The 16,950-nt window shown below is 36.6% G+C and overlaps 1 protein-coding gene across 21 annotated transcripts in view; it reads left to right on the forward strand.

The window, feature by feature from the left end:
• The window catches only part of MBD5 (methyl-CpG binding domain protein 5), a 155,212-nt gene that overhangs the window by 75,485 nt on the left and 62,777 nt on the right, over positions 1 to 16,950 (forward strand). For 19 of the 21 annotated variants that reach the window (XM_082312656.1, XM_082312670.1, XM_082312667.1 and 16 more), the window contains 3 exons: positions 4,571 to 4,708; positions 8,936 to 9,127; positions 13,843 to 13,900. The gene's annotated coding sequence lies outside the window, so the exon portion shown is untranslated. Of the gene's footprint in view, positions 1 to 4,570; positions 4,709 to 8,935; positions 9,128 to 10,178; positions 10,229 to 13,842; positions 13,901 to 16,950 lie in introns of all 21 variants that reach the window. The other 2 variants (XM_082312659.1, XM_082312657.1) reach the window with 1 other exon arrangement.

The raw sequence follows: 16,950 nt of genomic DNA on the forward strand, positions 1-16,950 counted from the left end.
GCTTACGCCATGTTCTTAGAGGAACAGAAAAGCTTACAATCTTGGTGTCAACACAAATATTTTTATATAAAATAATCTGAATCATAACTGGTGGGTTCAGTTAGGCCTTATCTGTGAAAGAAGAGTTCCAGCACGGTATGGAAGCACACGAGCAGCTGGAGGGACGGCAGGAAAGCTGGGCAGGAGGAAAGGCTGGTTCAGCTGTCTTCAGGGCAACATTTGTGCGTCCTCTGCCTCATCCATGTCAAGCATTGCAAAAAGAACGTATGTTAATGTAAAGAAAACGCATATAACGTTTGTTATTGGCCTTTAGGCAATTTGTAAATATGCTTTTGAGGCTCTGTTTCTGCAAGTCGTATACATTATGAAGTACAGAAGAGGTTAAAACTCATAATCTAGGGCTACTGGCCCTGCTGTCAAATTCTCTTCATTGGTTTCCGATGTCAAGATGTGATGCAACAAACAAATGAAGCTGTGTACAGATCCTTTCTTTTCATGTGGGGAAAGAAAAGGGGACTGTGTGCACTTGCTGATAGTGGAAACAACGTTCCTATCAAAAGAAAAAGATTTTTCTTTTTTTCTTTTTTTTTTTTTTACTTAAAAAATGGTGTGTGACTATTGCCAAGTTTTGTCGTGGATCTTTCTGTCAGTGGATGACATCTGAGTTTGCAGTTGGTCCGGTGGGGACCGCTGGGGTGGGAGGAGGATTGGTTCTCTCTCCTCTTAGGGTTATTTTATCAAATGTGTTTGCTTTTGGGTATTTGTATTTTGTATGTTAAGGCTTTATGTTAGCTATAGAAATCAAGAAGAAAATGGATTAACATTATCCTCTCCTCCTTAGAATGGCTCTTGTGCTGAGACCTGGCTCTTACACACCTTTTGAAATACCACTGTGTTTCAGGTAGAGACAACTACAGAAAGAAATGCAGTTATTTGCTAGTTTACAGTAGTAATGACTAAATATTTTTTTTTACTGATTCATTCTTTTGTACCTCTAACATTTGTTTAGGAAAAAAAGGAGGGGAAAAGACAAATTGGTATTATACAGAACTAAAATTATTTGTTTATCACCTCAGTTCTCATCAGTTTCACAGTTATCTCTATATTAAATTAAAGATCAGTGAAGGAGAAAAGTAGATTACATTTCCATTGTGAGCTCGAAAATAGAAATGCATGTACAACAGGTATGCAAAATAGCTAATGGAAATAAATCACAAATTTTTAAAATGCTGTGTAACGAAAATAATTTTAAATTATTCCTTAATTTTTGATTCTAAGATGTTTTCACAAAACCATAATAAGATGGAATGCATGATTATTTGAGAGAACCTTTAGTTTCCATACCTTACAGATCCAAATCTTGAGTATTAACTTCATCAAAATATCAAGAACAAGGAGGCAGAAAACATATTACTGTTTAATGTACAAAATACAGGCAAATGCTTGCCATAGCAACCAGCAGTTAGGTAAGACGAGTGCTGTGGTACATGGGCCTGCACTCTGCTTACCTCTTTATTACCCAGGGTTGTACACGGGAGTGATTTTCTTTATAGTCAGAAACTGATCTATTTGTCAATTTGATTGTTTTCGTTCAGTTTTTAAATTGCTGGGTGAAGATTGCATGTGTGCTTTGTCTGAATAGTAGCATGCGCCTTTCCTGTCAAAACCAAGGCTTTTTAAAAAATAAAAGTCTTTTCATGGTTGTAAGATATATTATTAGTACTTGTCACTTTCTTTATGAAAGTATCAGATATGCAGGATTTATAGGATTGAGACTATTGACTAAATTGATGTCTCTGATTTTCTCCTCTGGCAAATTAAAACTCCATTTCTTTTTTTTTTTTTTTTTCCTGTAACTGGAGACAAAAAAATAGATAGTATCCCTTCTTACGTCTTCTCTGTTCAAAGCTGCATCCACTCAAATGACACCATTGCCAAATCTGTGAAAAATGTTAGTATGTTAGCCTTATAGCTATATATCACATACGTAAAACAAATATGTTAGTATGTTAGCCTTATAGCTATATATCACATATATAAAACAAATGTTAGGATGTTAGCCCTATAGCTATATATCACATAAGTAAAACAAATGTGTTAGTACGTTAGCCTTATAGCTATAGCTAATTTTTAAATTAGCTTCTCTGAAAGACCTGCCTGTTGTTATTGTATTTCTTTTAGCTTTAATGTTTTTCGCTTGGTGTATTGTGTTGTTAGGCAGTTAAAATGCATTTTTGAAGTTATATTAATATGGCCAAATTGTTGTCATACAAGAGAATAGTACACTTGGAAAAGCCATATGTTCATGCAAAGGTAGTATTGGAAGGTAGGGTATTTGCTTCTGGTTTTCTTATGTCATCTGTTATGTTTTAACTTCATTTTCTCCAGATACTGTGTCTAGCAAATGTTCGGGTAATAGATGTGAATTCTAATCAGTAAGGAAGCAAGATTATTATTTCCAACAGCTTTATGATGACTTTAGTCAGGTACTCAAAACAGATTTTTTTTTTTAGACATGCCTACTTGCTCTTTGGTGTTATAACAGTTAAAATTTAGAATTGGGATCATAGAATCATAGAATCATAAAATTGTTAAGGTTGGAAAAGACCCTTAAGATCATCGAGTCCAACCGTTAACCCAGCACTGCCAAGCCCACCACTAAACCATGTCCCTGAGCACCACATCTCCCCGGCTTCTAAATCCCCCCAGGGATGGGGACTCAGCCCCTGCCCTGGGCAGCCTGGGCCAGGGCCTGGCAGCCCTTTGGGGGGAGAAGTTTTTCCCCATACCCAACCCAACCCTGCCCTGGCGCAGCTTGGGGCCGTTCCCTCTCGTCCCATCGCTTGTTCCTGGGGAGCAGAGACCGACCCCCCCGGCTCCAGCCTCCTTTCAGGCCGTTGCAGAGAGCGATGAGGGCTCCCCTCAGCCTCCTCTTCTCCAGGCTGAGCCCCCCCAGCTCCCCCAGCCGCTCCTCCCCAGCCTTGTGCTCCAGCCCCTGCCCCAGCCTCGCTGCCCTGCTCTGGCCACGCTCCAGCCCCTCCATGGCCGCCTTGGGGTGCGGGGCCCAGCGCTGAGCACAGCATTCGAGGGGCGGCCTCACCAGTGCCGAAATCATCATACATTTTGAATATGTAGAAGGCTAAATAATACTTTTATTTAAACAATGAAATATACTGAGGTTCTCCCATGAAAACAGGAGAAGAGAAGATATTTTCAATCCTACAGTACTCTAAAATAAAATAAATGAGCAAACACTGAAATTCCCCAAGCACTTTGGGCTGGCATTGGCCAAATTCACTGCTGCTCTTTCCTCTTCGAGTTACTCATTCCCATACACGTGCCACTCCTTCCTAAGCATCTAGTCCAGCACAAGCATTCCTCCAGCCACAGAGATTAGGGAACCGATCTAGGTTAAGACTAATCCAGCAGAAATACACAAATCGGCTCCCTTATCTGATTCACTGGACCAGCATTAGCCGCTGCGGAGGAGAGGGAGCGGGGCCAAACTGCAGCGCCCAGCCTGGAGCAGGAGGAGCCTTTTAGCAAGAGGGTTGAGCTGTGCCCTCTAACCTGAGTAAGGGGCTACACCTTGGGGACTTCCTCCTCAAGAACAGTCCCAAGGTCCAGGAAAATGAAGAAGTAAGGAAAAAATCTGGTGTCCCCATAGTTTTCAAGGTTTCTGCTGCAGAGCTAAGAGCCCTGATTTACACCAGGTCTTCTGGATTGATCAAGGTTCCAGGTCTGTAGACCCGTTGGGGATATCTTAAAATCCTGTGATCCCTGTAGTTAGTCCAAGCATAATCATGCAAAGATATTTTCACCAACTGTTTATGCTGGTTACAAGAATAAAATTAAATACAAGGCTCTGGTTAGGCTGAGTTTCTGATTCTCCATCACGTGTTCAAGTAACAGAATTAGTTGTAGCTGTGTTTGTTTTAGGTGAAAAATCTACAAGGCATTTTAGGGAAAAATGCCTACAAGTCTAAAATCTACTTTCAATGGTATCTAAGCTACTTTGGGTTTTTTATGTTAATTTTTAGATACATATGTATGTGTGTGAGTGTATATAGAGAGAGGTGTGTATATAAATTAGATACAAATAAGCAAAACTGGCCATCTTTTTTTACAATTTTAGCTTTCTAAAGTTTTATGGTAGATCTTCTGAAGAATATCTCGTTAAAAAGTCCTTTTATCCGTTCTCCAGCTGTGTGGCCAGAGTAGGCCAGAGTACTGACCCTTGGACAGTAGGGTATTCTTCTGATTTTGTGTTTATGCTCAATGAAGAAAGAGAGATCCTTCTAGAGGACAGTTCAGAATACAACTGTATGTAGGGTCAGATTAGATTAATTTATTTTAAATCACACTTGGACTGTACCTTTCTTCACTGACTAGTGAGAGCGCCTAGGTAAACTCACCAGTGTTGTTCAATGTTTGCTTTTCTGAACGCGCCCGTGGGTTTTGCGTAGTGAAACCATCTATTAGAGAAGCCGCGCAATCTACGTGAGGCGCAGGTATCGATAACTGGTCTTTCTGCAAATCTTGGTTTAGTACAACATGTATTTTATTGCAGGAAGAAGAGGCTTTATCACAACAAAACGAGCAAAGAAGCGTAAAGACTTGAAGAAACAGCACTTCTCTATTTCTTTCCAAAAGTTCAGAGAACCACCAAAACCTGGTGGATTACCTCCACCGGTCTTCCTGATTTGAGGTAGGTGAATTTTCTCTTTGCCGCTCTTTCTGTCACATATATATAGATAGTAAACACAGTGATTTCAAATTTTAAAATCATTTCTTCTATTTTCTTTGACGTGTCAGAAAATTACGGTGGGCTCCCAGTAGGCTGGTGTTATGGGCAACGTTGTTTATGTGGTGGTAATGTAGTGTCACTGCTAGAAATTAATGATACGGCATTTATTTTTAGTATTATGGAAGACGATGCACTTACTAAATATCATTTTGTGTGACTTTTCCACTTAACAAAATAAAAATAGCAATTATTGAAAATAAAATCAGATAAAATCAGACCGGATGCTTGTAAACAGGTCTCTCGGCTTTTGCCAATATTTTCCAGCATGGAGCCCATGGCTCCGATTTGGAATTAACTCTTTTGGAGGAGCATTTTTCAGTTATGCCACAGGGTAAATGGGAAGAATAACCTGAGAAACAGCCAATAATCAAGTTGATTGGTTAAGAAGAAATATATTTAAAACCTACCTGAAGAAAAAAGAGACCTGGCTGACTGCCGTTCTCTTTCTCTACTCATTTATGACAGCACACAATTGAAAAGTTACTGAGTTTGTTTCTGTTACTGGAAGATCATGTTTTGGTATTTTTCATTTTTTCTTATGAAAAGTAGAGTATCTTTAATTTTAGATACATCAAATACCATAGTTGTAAGAATATTGTATGTATCTTAAGAGATTAGGTGGGGACAGGATTTTTTTAATCTGTTAGCACAGACTTGTTATGCAAATAGAAAGCACACAAAGCGAACGAGACAGCACATGCACTGGAAAAACAGATGTCTCTTCCCCAAGAATACATTCACCATTAGATTCCTGCCACTTGGTGAGAACTCATTGGGAAATTTATTGTTATGGATATGTATGCAATTGAAAAATAAACATATTGTAGTCACTGTGGAAGAACTGTACTGATCTCTGAATGATAAAAATAAACTGGTCTTTTCACGCGTGGCGCAGAGCTATTTAATAACAGCTAGGACAGCCTGTGACAATCACCTTCTTGCATTAAATAGCAGACTGCAGAAGTATAAGTGCTTTTTTCAATGTCGTATCCATGTTTTTAAACAAAAAAAAATCCTTTGCAGTTTTTTTCCAAACACTTATTTTTAGTTCTTTGTCACAAAAACTGGTAGTTCCTAATAGGCAAAGAAAGACAGGAAGGCTGGTTAAAAGGAGAATGAGAACAAGACTTTCAGGAGGGGAAAAGCAATGCAGAGCCTATTGAATTAGCCACAAAAATTCTCTTGGCTCGCCATATAGGAGCCTTTTGATTATCACCGGTAGTCTATGTTTAGTATTTATACAACTGCATTCTGTAGCTGGTCATCTGTCTCTCTGGTGCTAGTATTTTGATGCTAGTAAGTTAGTCAATGGCATATACATAATTAAAGTAATTATTTTTTCAGCAGAAACTTTAAATTACATCTTTGATTACACGTTTCCATTTCAGTATGCCCAGTATGGACAGTTTTTATCATTAATTTATTGTTACTATTTTATTTAGATCGTGTAAGTTAAAAATCAGATTATTTATGTGAATTCATTTCAATAATGCTTTTCTGAGATTTCTTGAGGCTTTTATTAGAAGCTTCTTTTACTGATGCTACTTCAATCTTTAGTAGTGTCCACATGACCTAGTTATTTTAAGCCCTAGTATGACTTAGGTTTCATTCTTGGGCTATTTCATCCATCTATTGATATTGTTTCCAGTAAATTAGTTTTACAGTGTTTGCTGTGATTACCATTATACGCTCAAGGGAAGTTCTTTATAAAAATGTCTCTTATCAATACCTTTCAATGTGTTTAAACATTAATAAATAATTTTATCTGAAGAATGTAATATCCATAGTGAAATTACAATTTAAAATATATTTGTATGCAAATTCTTTAATGGTAGCTTATATCATCTTTCTATTTCTTTTGTTGCTGTAAAGATAAGCTATGTTGCAAAGCCATGGATTCTTATTTGTCTTAATTTTATGAATAGCCTACATAAAAATGTTTGAAATATTTCATGCAGCTTATATACAGAGGAAACAAGTTAAAAATTCCTATCATTTCTACAACTGAAGAAGAAATTCTTATGTTTAAATTATGCCATCTATATATTAGATTTTAAGATTTAGAATTTCTGGAGTAATTTAGAAAACACTGGCATGCAGTTCCTTGATAAGCCGAAGGCAGTAGCTAAGGCCCGGTGGTAAGAGCCCAGCCCTGGGAGTCCTGCGGATGCTTCCCAGGAGGAAGATCCGTGCGTCTCAAACTCTGCGAGATTTGCGTCGTCCTCCTTTCACAGTGTGTCCGGCTTCGCTGGGAGTAACCTTTGCTGCGGCTCCGTCCACTGAATACCCCAATTCTTCACCTGCTAAAATGCAGTAGTTTTTTTCAGTCCTATATATTCAGTATTTAGAGCCCTATGACTCCTTACCTTTATAAACTCACAGTTTTGTTTGTTCAACAAAGTTATTTAACCCTTTCAACTAAGGGGAAGAGGCTTTATTTTACTAATAACAACAACATTAATATTATTGCTATGTACGTTTTATTTATTTATTTATTTTAGTAATTTTAATAATATCTATGGACTGGATGTACCTTGTTAGTATTCTAGATACATAAAAACATTCAGTATTAAGAACAGCTAAGCCCTGTAATGTTCAGAAGGATTAAACATGTAGTGCTTAAACATGGAAGCTGTCTAGTGCCCCAGTCTTTAAGAAAATCTGAATGTATATTCACAATTGTATAGGGGTATAATTTTCAAAGTGATATCGGTTGGGGAAGAACTTTAGCGAGTTAATAATTTTTCTTCTAAGTAGTTTGTATGTGAAAAAACTTCGCTGAAAGCCTCTGCTGGGTTGGTAAATGCAATCTGAAACAACCAAGACTCTTTGGTACCCATTTTTACAAAATGCTGTGCCCCAATTTTGCCCTTAAATTGGGAAGATGCTGATCAACTGATAACTCAGTTAAATTAGTGGTACTAATAAAGTTAATGAAAGCCAAACAGCAGGTCATCGCCAAGAAAGCAAAAAGGGTTTGCTTATAAACTTAACTCAGATATTTTAATAATCATAGTAAACACTGCATGTGGTATTTGCAGCCGGTGTACTTTATGTGACTTATGTGCTTATACCCTGTTTGTTCGGCTTCTCTGAAATTTTTCACTCACATTTTGTATCAGTGGGTTTTCTGTTAGGGGAGAAGGTTTGAACAACAACCAAGCCCTTTACTGTGATGACAAAGAGCTTTAAAAGAGATTCCAAATACGTGATCTGTAAATCAGAACCAATTCATTAGACTTTCTGTAGGATTCAAAAAGCACTAGTTGGCTGTGTTACATCTCTTTTAATCAAAGATTTATTTTTAAAAAAATGTGAAATCCACAATAATTCTGAATTTGTTAAATGTGTATTTCTGATCCCTAACTGAGTCCTCAGGCTTTCAGGTACAATGTTTTAAAGGCCTACATTAACTCTTTTGGGTATGCCTTTAACCTAATGAGCTCCAATGCATTTCACCTGTAAAAGAATTAATTAATTGACTTAAAGTCCTGCGAAGACTGTTAACTCCTTTCAGTGTCAGAGAAACGGGAACAGGCACCATCAAAGGCTAACTAACTCGGAGCCCGGGGAGGACTGCAGGTACATTTTGGTGGTGATTCTGAAGGCAATGGCTCACTAACAGGCAAATGTTATGGAATAACCCAGGTTCTGTTTCAGCTGGGGGTTCAGCAGCATCTGTGTACCTGTGCAAAGACTAATTTAATAGCTCATCAACAATACTGGTGGAACCTTTTGCATACCCAAGGCCATTTGCAGTATTGTAACTCTCTAAAGCCTAGACTTCTTGCCTTTGTAGTTGAAGGCTTTTAGCATGCATCAGTACAACTCGTGTTGTCTGAAGAAGTGACCTTTTTTGTATGCGTACTAGTTCCACAGTAAAAATCCATATACTCATTTTTATAGAAATCTACTCACTCTTCTGGACAGTGAACCACCACAATGTAGTGAACGGTATCTTCCTTTTTTATCAGTTCCAGTCAGAGCCATCCTACCCTTCTTTAAAAGCAAATATTATTACAGTTTATACAACAAAGTAATTGGATAAGGGCTTACAAAGCAGTCAAGAAAAGTGAATAAAAACATTTGGCTTTTTCTTTAATTTAAATAATGCAACTGTCTCAACAGATGTAACGTGGGGTGCAAGACTTCCTCAGATGAGGGGTGTAGTAAGCCAAGGAGCCGGCCTCAATGGACATAGCCCATTATCGAGATCTAAACAGGAGACTATCTAAAGCAAAGCTGAAAGTGCATCAAGAATTTTAAGAAGCCTAAAGATCCACAAGGTAACTAGAAGCAAGACCATGAGGAGTAATGTAGGTAAGTATTCAAAAGTAAATCAATGCATTTATTTAGCTGAGAAACTTTTGATTTTATTTTGATAGTTTTATGCTATGGTAGTAAAGTTTGTTACAAAATGTATTTCAAGAAATATAATACAAAAGATTTGAGCCCATGGTAAAAAAAAAAAAACAGAAGAACAGCAGACATCTTCAACATTTAATGGTGCTGAAGTAGAAAAGTAAACAATTTAGCAACTCATATCTTTGTGCAAGATGGACAGTGCACCCATATGTGGACCTTGTTGATAACAGAACAAAGCAGAAAAAAGCATTCTTGACCTAGATTTAACAGATTGTATTGAAACAGCATATGAAGCACAGTATTTTAATGGTAAGAAAATTACCGTTTTGTGACAGTGTGATTCATATGGAGTATTAGTCATAATTGGTAGTAATCTATTTTGACATAATTAAACAATAGAACTCCAGTTATCTGTATCAGAAAATATGCAGCACCATTCCTGACCTAGATTATATTGTAGTAGCAAAGTGTAGCTGCCTTGTCCTGAGATGAAGCCAGAACTTTACAGTAAAATGAAATGCTCTTATTCTTATACATTTCCATAATCAAAATATAAGGTTATACCATGTCAACAACCAGCAGATGGAGAAAAAGAACGTCCTAGGAAGCTCAAAGAACACGCTAGGAAACTGAGCTATAAATACCAGGCTAATTCCATAGCTTTAAGATTTCTCCAAAGCTTTTTTAAATCCCTCCAGAAAAGACTGAAGAGATCCCTAATCTGAAGTGGCCCAGTTGAAGAATGTGTACATTTTTATTTTTAAATAAAATTATGTTAATCTACAATAGATTGTTTGGACATCTTAATGAGTCAGTGTAGTGTCTGTACTATATTTGCTGCATCAAAATAAGGTTTTTAAACACATTGGTACATTTTCATTCTTATCAGTACTTTATTCTTCAGATAAAATACAGAATTCTGTCTGATCACCTCTGGACCGATACGTATAGTATTCGCAGAGAGTACTTGATGTCCACAACTTATTTTGAATCTCTGTTTTTTTAGAGAGCTGTCCCTTTCAGTAGAGAGAGCTACCAGAAGAGCAATCTTCTTTGGTAGGATTTTATGAAAATTTGGAAGATCTTTTGAATTTTTTTTTCCTTTGTGTTTGTAAATTGTACCTATGGAGCCTAACATTGTGCCTCTATTGAGAAATATTTGTTTTCCTGACCTCCATACTCAATATTCTAAATTCTTGAAAGCAGGCTTTCAGGTTTCATGGCATTCCAAGGAGGATGTTATTCTCATGTTGTAATTGAATTTGGTGAATCTGTGATGTGAACAGGTTCTAAGACAAGTGTCTGTAAGAAAACCTGGATTGTGAGATAAGTGAATTGTCGAGTGTGTAAGTGAAGGGATTCTTTTCTCCATAATGTTGGATGAAAAGATGTATACACTTCTATTACTGAAGCACTGTGTAATGTTTCCTGTTGAAGTTAGCAAAACCAGTAGCTGGGGATGTCATGAGACAGAATTATCGTGTAACCACAGTGTGATATCAGTTGGAAGGGGTATCTGGAGGTCACACAGAACGGCTGAGGTTGGAAGGGACCTCTGTCATCTTGTCCAACCCCCCCGGTCAAGCAACATCACCTAGAGCAGGTTGCCCAGGATCATATCCAGGCAGTTTTTTAATATGTCCATGGATGGAGACTCCACCACCTCTCCAGGCAACCTGTGCCAGTGCTCCGTCACCCTCATAGTAGAAAAGTGTTTCTTGATGTTCAGACGGAACCTCCTGTGTTTCCGTCTGTGCCCGTTACCTCTTGTGCTGTTACTGGACACCACTGAGAAGAGCCTGGCCCCATCTTCTTTGCACCCTTCTTTCAGGTATTCATACGCATTGAGAAGATCCCCCCAGAGCCTTAATTTTCCTAGTATGTATTCAAAACTTTCCATGTTGCACACGTGTCTGCTGCTTGTCCTTTAACTGTGGACGTCAGAGTAGATGGTGGCTCCATCTTCTCCTTAACCGCACGTTAGCTAGTTGAAGACAGCAGTAAGATCTCCCCTAAACCTTCTCTTCTTGAGCTGCTCCTTCCGTAAGGATGTCTTCACTCCTGAAAAACATCTCTTACTTTCTGCACTCATGTTTTGCTTGAGAAAATGCATTAAAAATAAGACCTTTTTCAGAAGCCTCTGAGTTTCCATTGCATGTTCCCTCTGTAAGAGGAACACAATTGTAGAGCTTGAAAAAAAAAACCCACAAAATCACAGATCTTCATTCCTAGAGCACTGGAAATTTTTACAGTGTGTAGTTCCTGTGTCTGACACAAGACTCGGTGTGTGTTCACTGTCACTGAGACCTTAGGTAGAATGTGTTTTGCAGTACTGGACACTGCCCTTTAAAGAAAATTTGTATTAGCCAGAAGAAGGCAAAGCAGAGCAGCAAGCTAGTGCCAGATTTAGAAAGCAGGACTGTTAAAGAACAGCTGAAAGGATTGCGTTTGTTTATTCTAGGAAAAAAGAGAACACTGTAGGATGGGCATAAGGCTTTAAAAGGATAAGAGGTTTTTGTAAAAGCAATGGTGGCAGTTGCTCTGTAGATTTTTTTTTTTTTTTTTTTTTTTTTTAAAAAGCAAGTTCAGTTTGCACAAAGGATAATTTAGGATAGATGTAAAGAGAAAACAGTCCCAGCTTTTTTGTTTAACCTCATATCTGACTGCAAATAGGGATGAAAAACTGGGATATTTTACATATAACTGTCATGCGATCTATGATGAGAAATTTTTAAAAATACATTAAAAATTTTTTTAAAATACATAAAGAAGCAGCTTTCAGAGATGATTTTGGTAATTGTGCCCTTCCGCCACTGGCAGTGGGCTGAGCAGATTGCTCTCCTGAGATTCCTCTTCAGATCCTCAGTTTCTGTAATTCTGTCAACTTAGTTGGGGGATTAGCTTTGTTTTGTTTCCCTGCAAACTTTTTCTATTCCTGATAATATATTTCAGTTTAAGGTATGTGGTATTTAAAGTCTTTGTGTGGCAGTTTTCACTACAAAAAAATTAAGCAAAGGACCTTTTTTCTTAAATAGAATGCTTTGAAAGGCTTTGAAAAGCTCTGATTTAAACTGGAGTGAAATTCAGGTTCAGCAGCCTTTGGAAATTTGCCACTGACTTCCTTGAACTCAGATTTCCATTGAGATGGTAGGCTGAAGTGTAACATAAGAAATAAATGCGTACAAAACAAATGTAGGAAGCTATCATACCTATCTGTAGCTTGAATTCATATTTCTTAGTTTTTTCTGCCAAGAGTTTATGGCATTTGTTCATGACATTAATGGCTTTGTTTATGGAGGGGTTTTTGTGGCAGAATATATTTGTGTTACTAAATGAATTTCTTTTGATCAAGCTTTAAATATGTTGTGATGAAGAGCTGACTAAATGGTTCTTTGCCTACGTTTTTTCCAATAACTCACTTTTTAGAACATGGTGCCAGAACACGCTAAATATCTGTGTTACATCCCTACCGTCTGCATTTCCAGAGACATTTTTCAAGCCTGTTCAGAGAATAAAGGACTGTTTGAGTTTTAAGTTAGTATCTGGCACATTATCCTTCGATTGGGATGAAGTAGTGCATTTTCTACTTCTCATCTCTTTTAGAGCTTTGTTCTTAAACTCTTGGACGTAGTGCATCCTTAAAGGGACACATGGTTTTAATTTCTGGGTGCCTGTGGTCCTTACTCTCATTTTTCTTTTCTCTGCTTTGACGAGCTGGTGGAATTCTCTTATACTTGTCAGGCTTGAATGTGATTCACCCTTTTGTTTAATTCCTTCTGAAGAGAATCAAACCTTTTTTGTCTAGCTTAGCATACGTGCAGTCTGTTGCACATGCAGTAAAATCAGGTTTTATAGTGCATCAAGTGAGCAAAGCCATGGATACCTGGCAGGACAGAGTTGAGCATCGTTACCAGGTACCATCTTGCTCTACATTAAACCTAACGATGTCATGTTTGGATGGCAAAACACACCTCCAAGGAGAGTTTCACAACCCTGTACTGGAGTAGAGAATAGAATGCTTTTTATTGTCATAAAAACAAATGTTTCATTTTCTAGGAGCCAGTCTGCAGTCTTCACAGTTTATTGGACAGTGAAGTTTATCCTTATTAAGGTGTCAATGTGAATACGTCTGATAATTGTCATATAAAAATTGAACTAAAAAAATACACGGACACTAACACTTAGGTACTTTGCTCATTTTACTAGGCTAAAAATATCTTGACTTTCTTAAAAGTAAATCTCTGAGTGAAGGGAATGGGACAGCCACGCAGGAGAAGGTTTTTCACTCATGAAGCACCAAATCTTATTTGAAACTAGTGGCGTGCCTACAGTCGAGAACTTTATCATCTTTGTTGCTGGAATACTGATTAAACTTTAGTAGAGTAGATTTTTTAAAAAGAAGAATTAGCATTTTCTTAAATATTAGATTATTTTTTCTGTGCTCACGATGTTTTATGGAAATGAAGTGTGTACAAAATAAGAAGTGGAAACAGGTATTTATTTCAGAGTTTCAAAAGAGAAATAATATTCTAAGAAACCTCTCTGATTACGTGTTTATAAATATGAAGAAATAATTCAGAATCATTTAATATTGAAATCTTAATATCATAAGTAGACTGTATTGGTTACTATTGCTTATCTTCTGTTTCAACTGATTCTTTGTTTTTCAGCTTGGAATGAACAAGATGAACATATCCACCTTCAATCTAATGCTTAATGAGGAAAAAGGTCAGGCTTGCTTTTTTTTTTTTTTAATCCTGTGCCCTACTGTTAATTAGTATATTAAAAAGTATTTTATATTTGCATTACATATTTCGTATATCTTAAATAACAAACCAAATGTGAAGTTTTAATATGAGGGTGAGGAAGATTATTTTTAAATCGAATGGTATATTCATAAAACAGCTGACTCAGACCAGTGTAAGTAGAAAAAGCAGCTATAGAAGGAAAGGTCGTGCATACAAATCTTCGTAGAGATTCATTTAAAAATTATTAAACTTACAATTAATGGACCTCTGGTATATCAAGAAAGAAATATTTGTCATCATTTTCATGGAGTGAAAGCATTTAAAAGGATTAAAATCATCCACTTTTTTTTTTAATGTCCTTGAACTTCTGAGTACTGTTTTAGAAAACAGAGGCAACTGTCTGTCTCTTAAATAAAACAGCCAAATTCTGCAAATACTTACACATTCAATTAGTGTATCACTGAAAGACAGTGAGTAACAATCTACTAATGCCACAGATTCATCTATCATATCGTACAGGTTTGTAGCATACCAGATTTCAAGAGGCAGCCCAGGCTCTCAAGCACTATTACATTTATGCCAGATAAGGCTGTAGAGTTTGCATTAAGGTGTCTGAATAGCCAATTTTTATGTTATCGTATTTTTTTTGTATCTTAAGAGTATTTTCATGAGGGAAATTGCTGAGTAGAGATACATAATTCAGTAAACAATTTAAAAAATAGCACTTGGAGAAAAAATTCCCTGTGTCTAAAAATAGTATAGTCACGTGACTTATTACTTTGGCACAAAAGCATAATTTACAGGTTTAATTTGCAATCCTACTATGTTTCTGACATTCTCTTGCACAGAAACTGAATCTGAATTATTCAAATGATTTAAATATTGCTGTGTCTTGAACTCCAGGTGTCTAATACTAAGGAGGTTTATATAGTTTATTGAGGCCTCTGCATTTAATATATGGGAGTATGATTTTCATTTTCACCATCTATTGCTTAATTTTTGATATCACAGTGCACAGTTAATGGAGATCTGGGGCTAATCTGGTAATTGTTATGCCAGCAGCTTGTAGCCTTTCACCGTATTTCCAGCAATCTGATTTTTCCTTTTTTTAACTGCTTACCTAAAATCTAATTGAGTTTTCATGTTCAGGTTTTGAAATAGTTCCTTTTAAATATTCTTTCCTTTTAAAATTAACTTTTTTCTTTTCACAAATTCATATTTCCCTAGTAACCAGTAAGTCAATATTGTACAGCAAAGCTGTCAATGAGAACTGAACACTTACAAATAGTTATTACCTATTTATTTTCTGCATCTATTTATTAGACACCTTAGAACATTCTGTATCAGATGTTCCTGAAATTCATACAATCTTCATTATAAAACCATTACAAAAATATATTTAACAATTTCAGATTTTTGGGAGCCTGAAAGATGAGAATTAAAAGTTGTTTTTTGTTATTTGTTTGTTATTTGTTTATTCGTGTGCTTGGATCTCCTTCTGAAGTAATTTTAAGTTTGGTCTGAAAATTTAAAATGTTCATAGCTAAATCATATCACAGTAATCAGTGTGTTGCTATTAGAGTTTTAAGTTTATGTTAATTTTAGCTTCCTTATCACTTTTTCTGACAAACGTGAATGTCTGCAGTGGTCATTTTCTAACAGATCTGTGTGTTATGTTAACAAGAGCGATCCCACTGTGACAAAGCAGATTTTTCTATTTTAGTATCCTCTTCTGTTGTGGCAGTCGGTCTTGGAAGGGCTGAATTCTCTTTCTTATAGGTGCAGATTGCTTTTTTTCTTCCACATTTTGCAGTCATCTTTTTTCTTGACATGGAGGCATGGTAACTGTCCCTGATAGACTCTCCTAGAGCTTGGTAGTTTTTTATGGAGCTAACAGAATCTCAGTTGGTGTAGAAAAGTTTCAGTGTTATAACCATGAAAGATACCTGAAGCCATGAAGAATTAAGATCTACTCATGCTTGTTCCAAAATACTAAGTTCTGGAAAAGCATTACACCAACAAAATCAAGACTACTTTAAGAATTGCGGCTTCCTTATAGCAAGATAGGTTTTGGAGGAGACAGAAATTCCTATTCAAAGAAAGCCCCACAAAAAATGGCCTTCCCAGTTGTAGAACTGATGATGTATCATCACTGCATGAGGAAGAAAGAAGAAAAAGAACTGTAGAAAAGCTGTTCGGAAAAAGAGTTCAAGTATAATTTCTCTTTATATTATCAAAAGCCTAGTCCTTTAAAATCCTTGGCTAGGAACCTCACTATGCAACTCTGCTCTGCTCTGTAATACTTTTACTTGCTTTCTTGTTTTAGAAAATAAAAAAATAACCAGTTTGTATAAGGTTGTTTTAGCTTTATGTCTGCAGATTGAAACAAGACCATTGAAAAGTAAATGTATGAATGGCTTTTGGCCACTAGAAAAAGAAAGAGAAAACATCCAAGTCCAGGTTTGATTTTCCTAGCTTTGTAGGTTGCTTAAGATGGACATCGTATATTATAAAAGTTCCTCACTACCTTATACGAGTTCCCCTAAAGTGACAAAGTGGATGTAATAACATTTCTTCACTTCTTATTAACATATAGGTTAGTAATATTCTTTCATCATACTCCCTAAGAAAGGTTTTGATAATGGTGACATGATTCTTACCTACAGAATAACTTGGTTGATTTAAATTGCATACCAAATATTAGTCTTAATTTTTAAAAAATCTGAGTGCTTACATTATTTTGACAGTAAAGTAGCCCTATCTCACATGCACACAGTTTTGACCTATTTCCCTTGTAAAGAAAAAAATTAATGTGGTGGAAGGCCTGAAAGAGCGTTATGACTCTGTTATAGTCTTGTAGGGACTCTATTGGGTGACCATTGTATTTATTAAATTCTTATTGAGTAGACAGAGCTGAGGTTTAAAAAGAAAATCCTTTTGTCTCCTGCCATCTTTTTTGATTGTCACGTAGCTCAGTTTTGCTTTTTGTCAAAACCTTTCGGAGGTGCTCTGTGTATGCATCCGTGCACA

This window comes from Platalea leucorodia, assembly GCF_965183815.1.
Source record: "Platalea leucorodia genome assembly, chromosome: 5".
Classification (NCBI taxonomy): Eukaryota; Metazoa; Chordata; class Aves; order Pelecaniformes; family Threskiornithidae; genus Platalea; species Platalea leucorodia.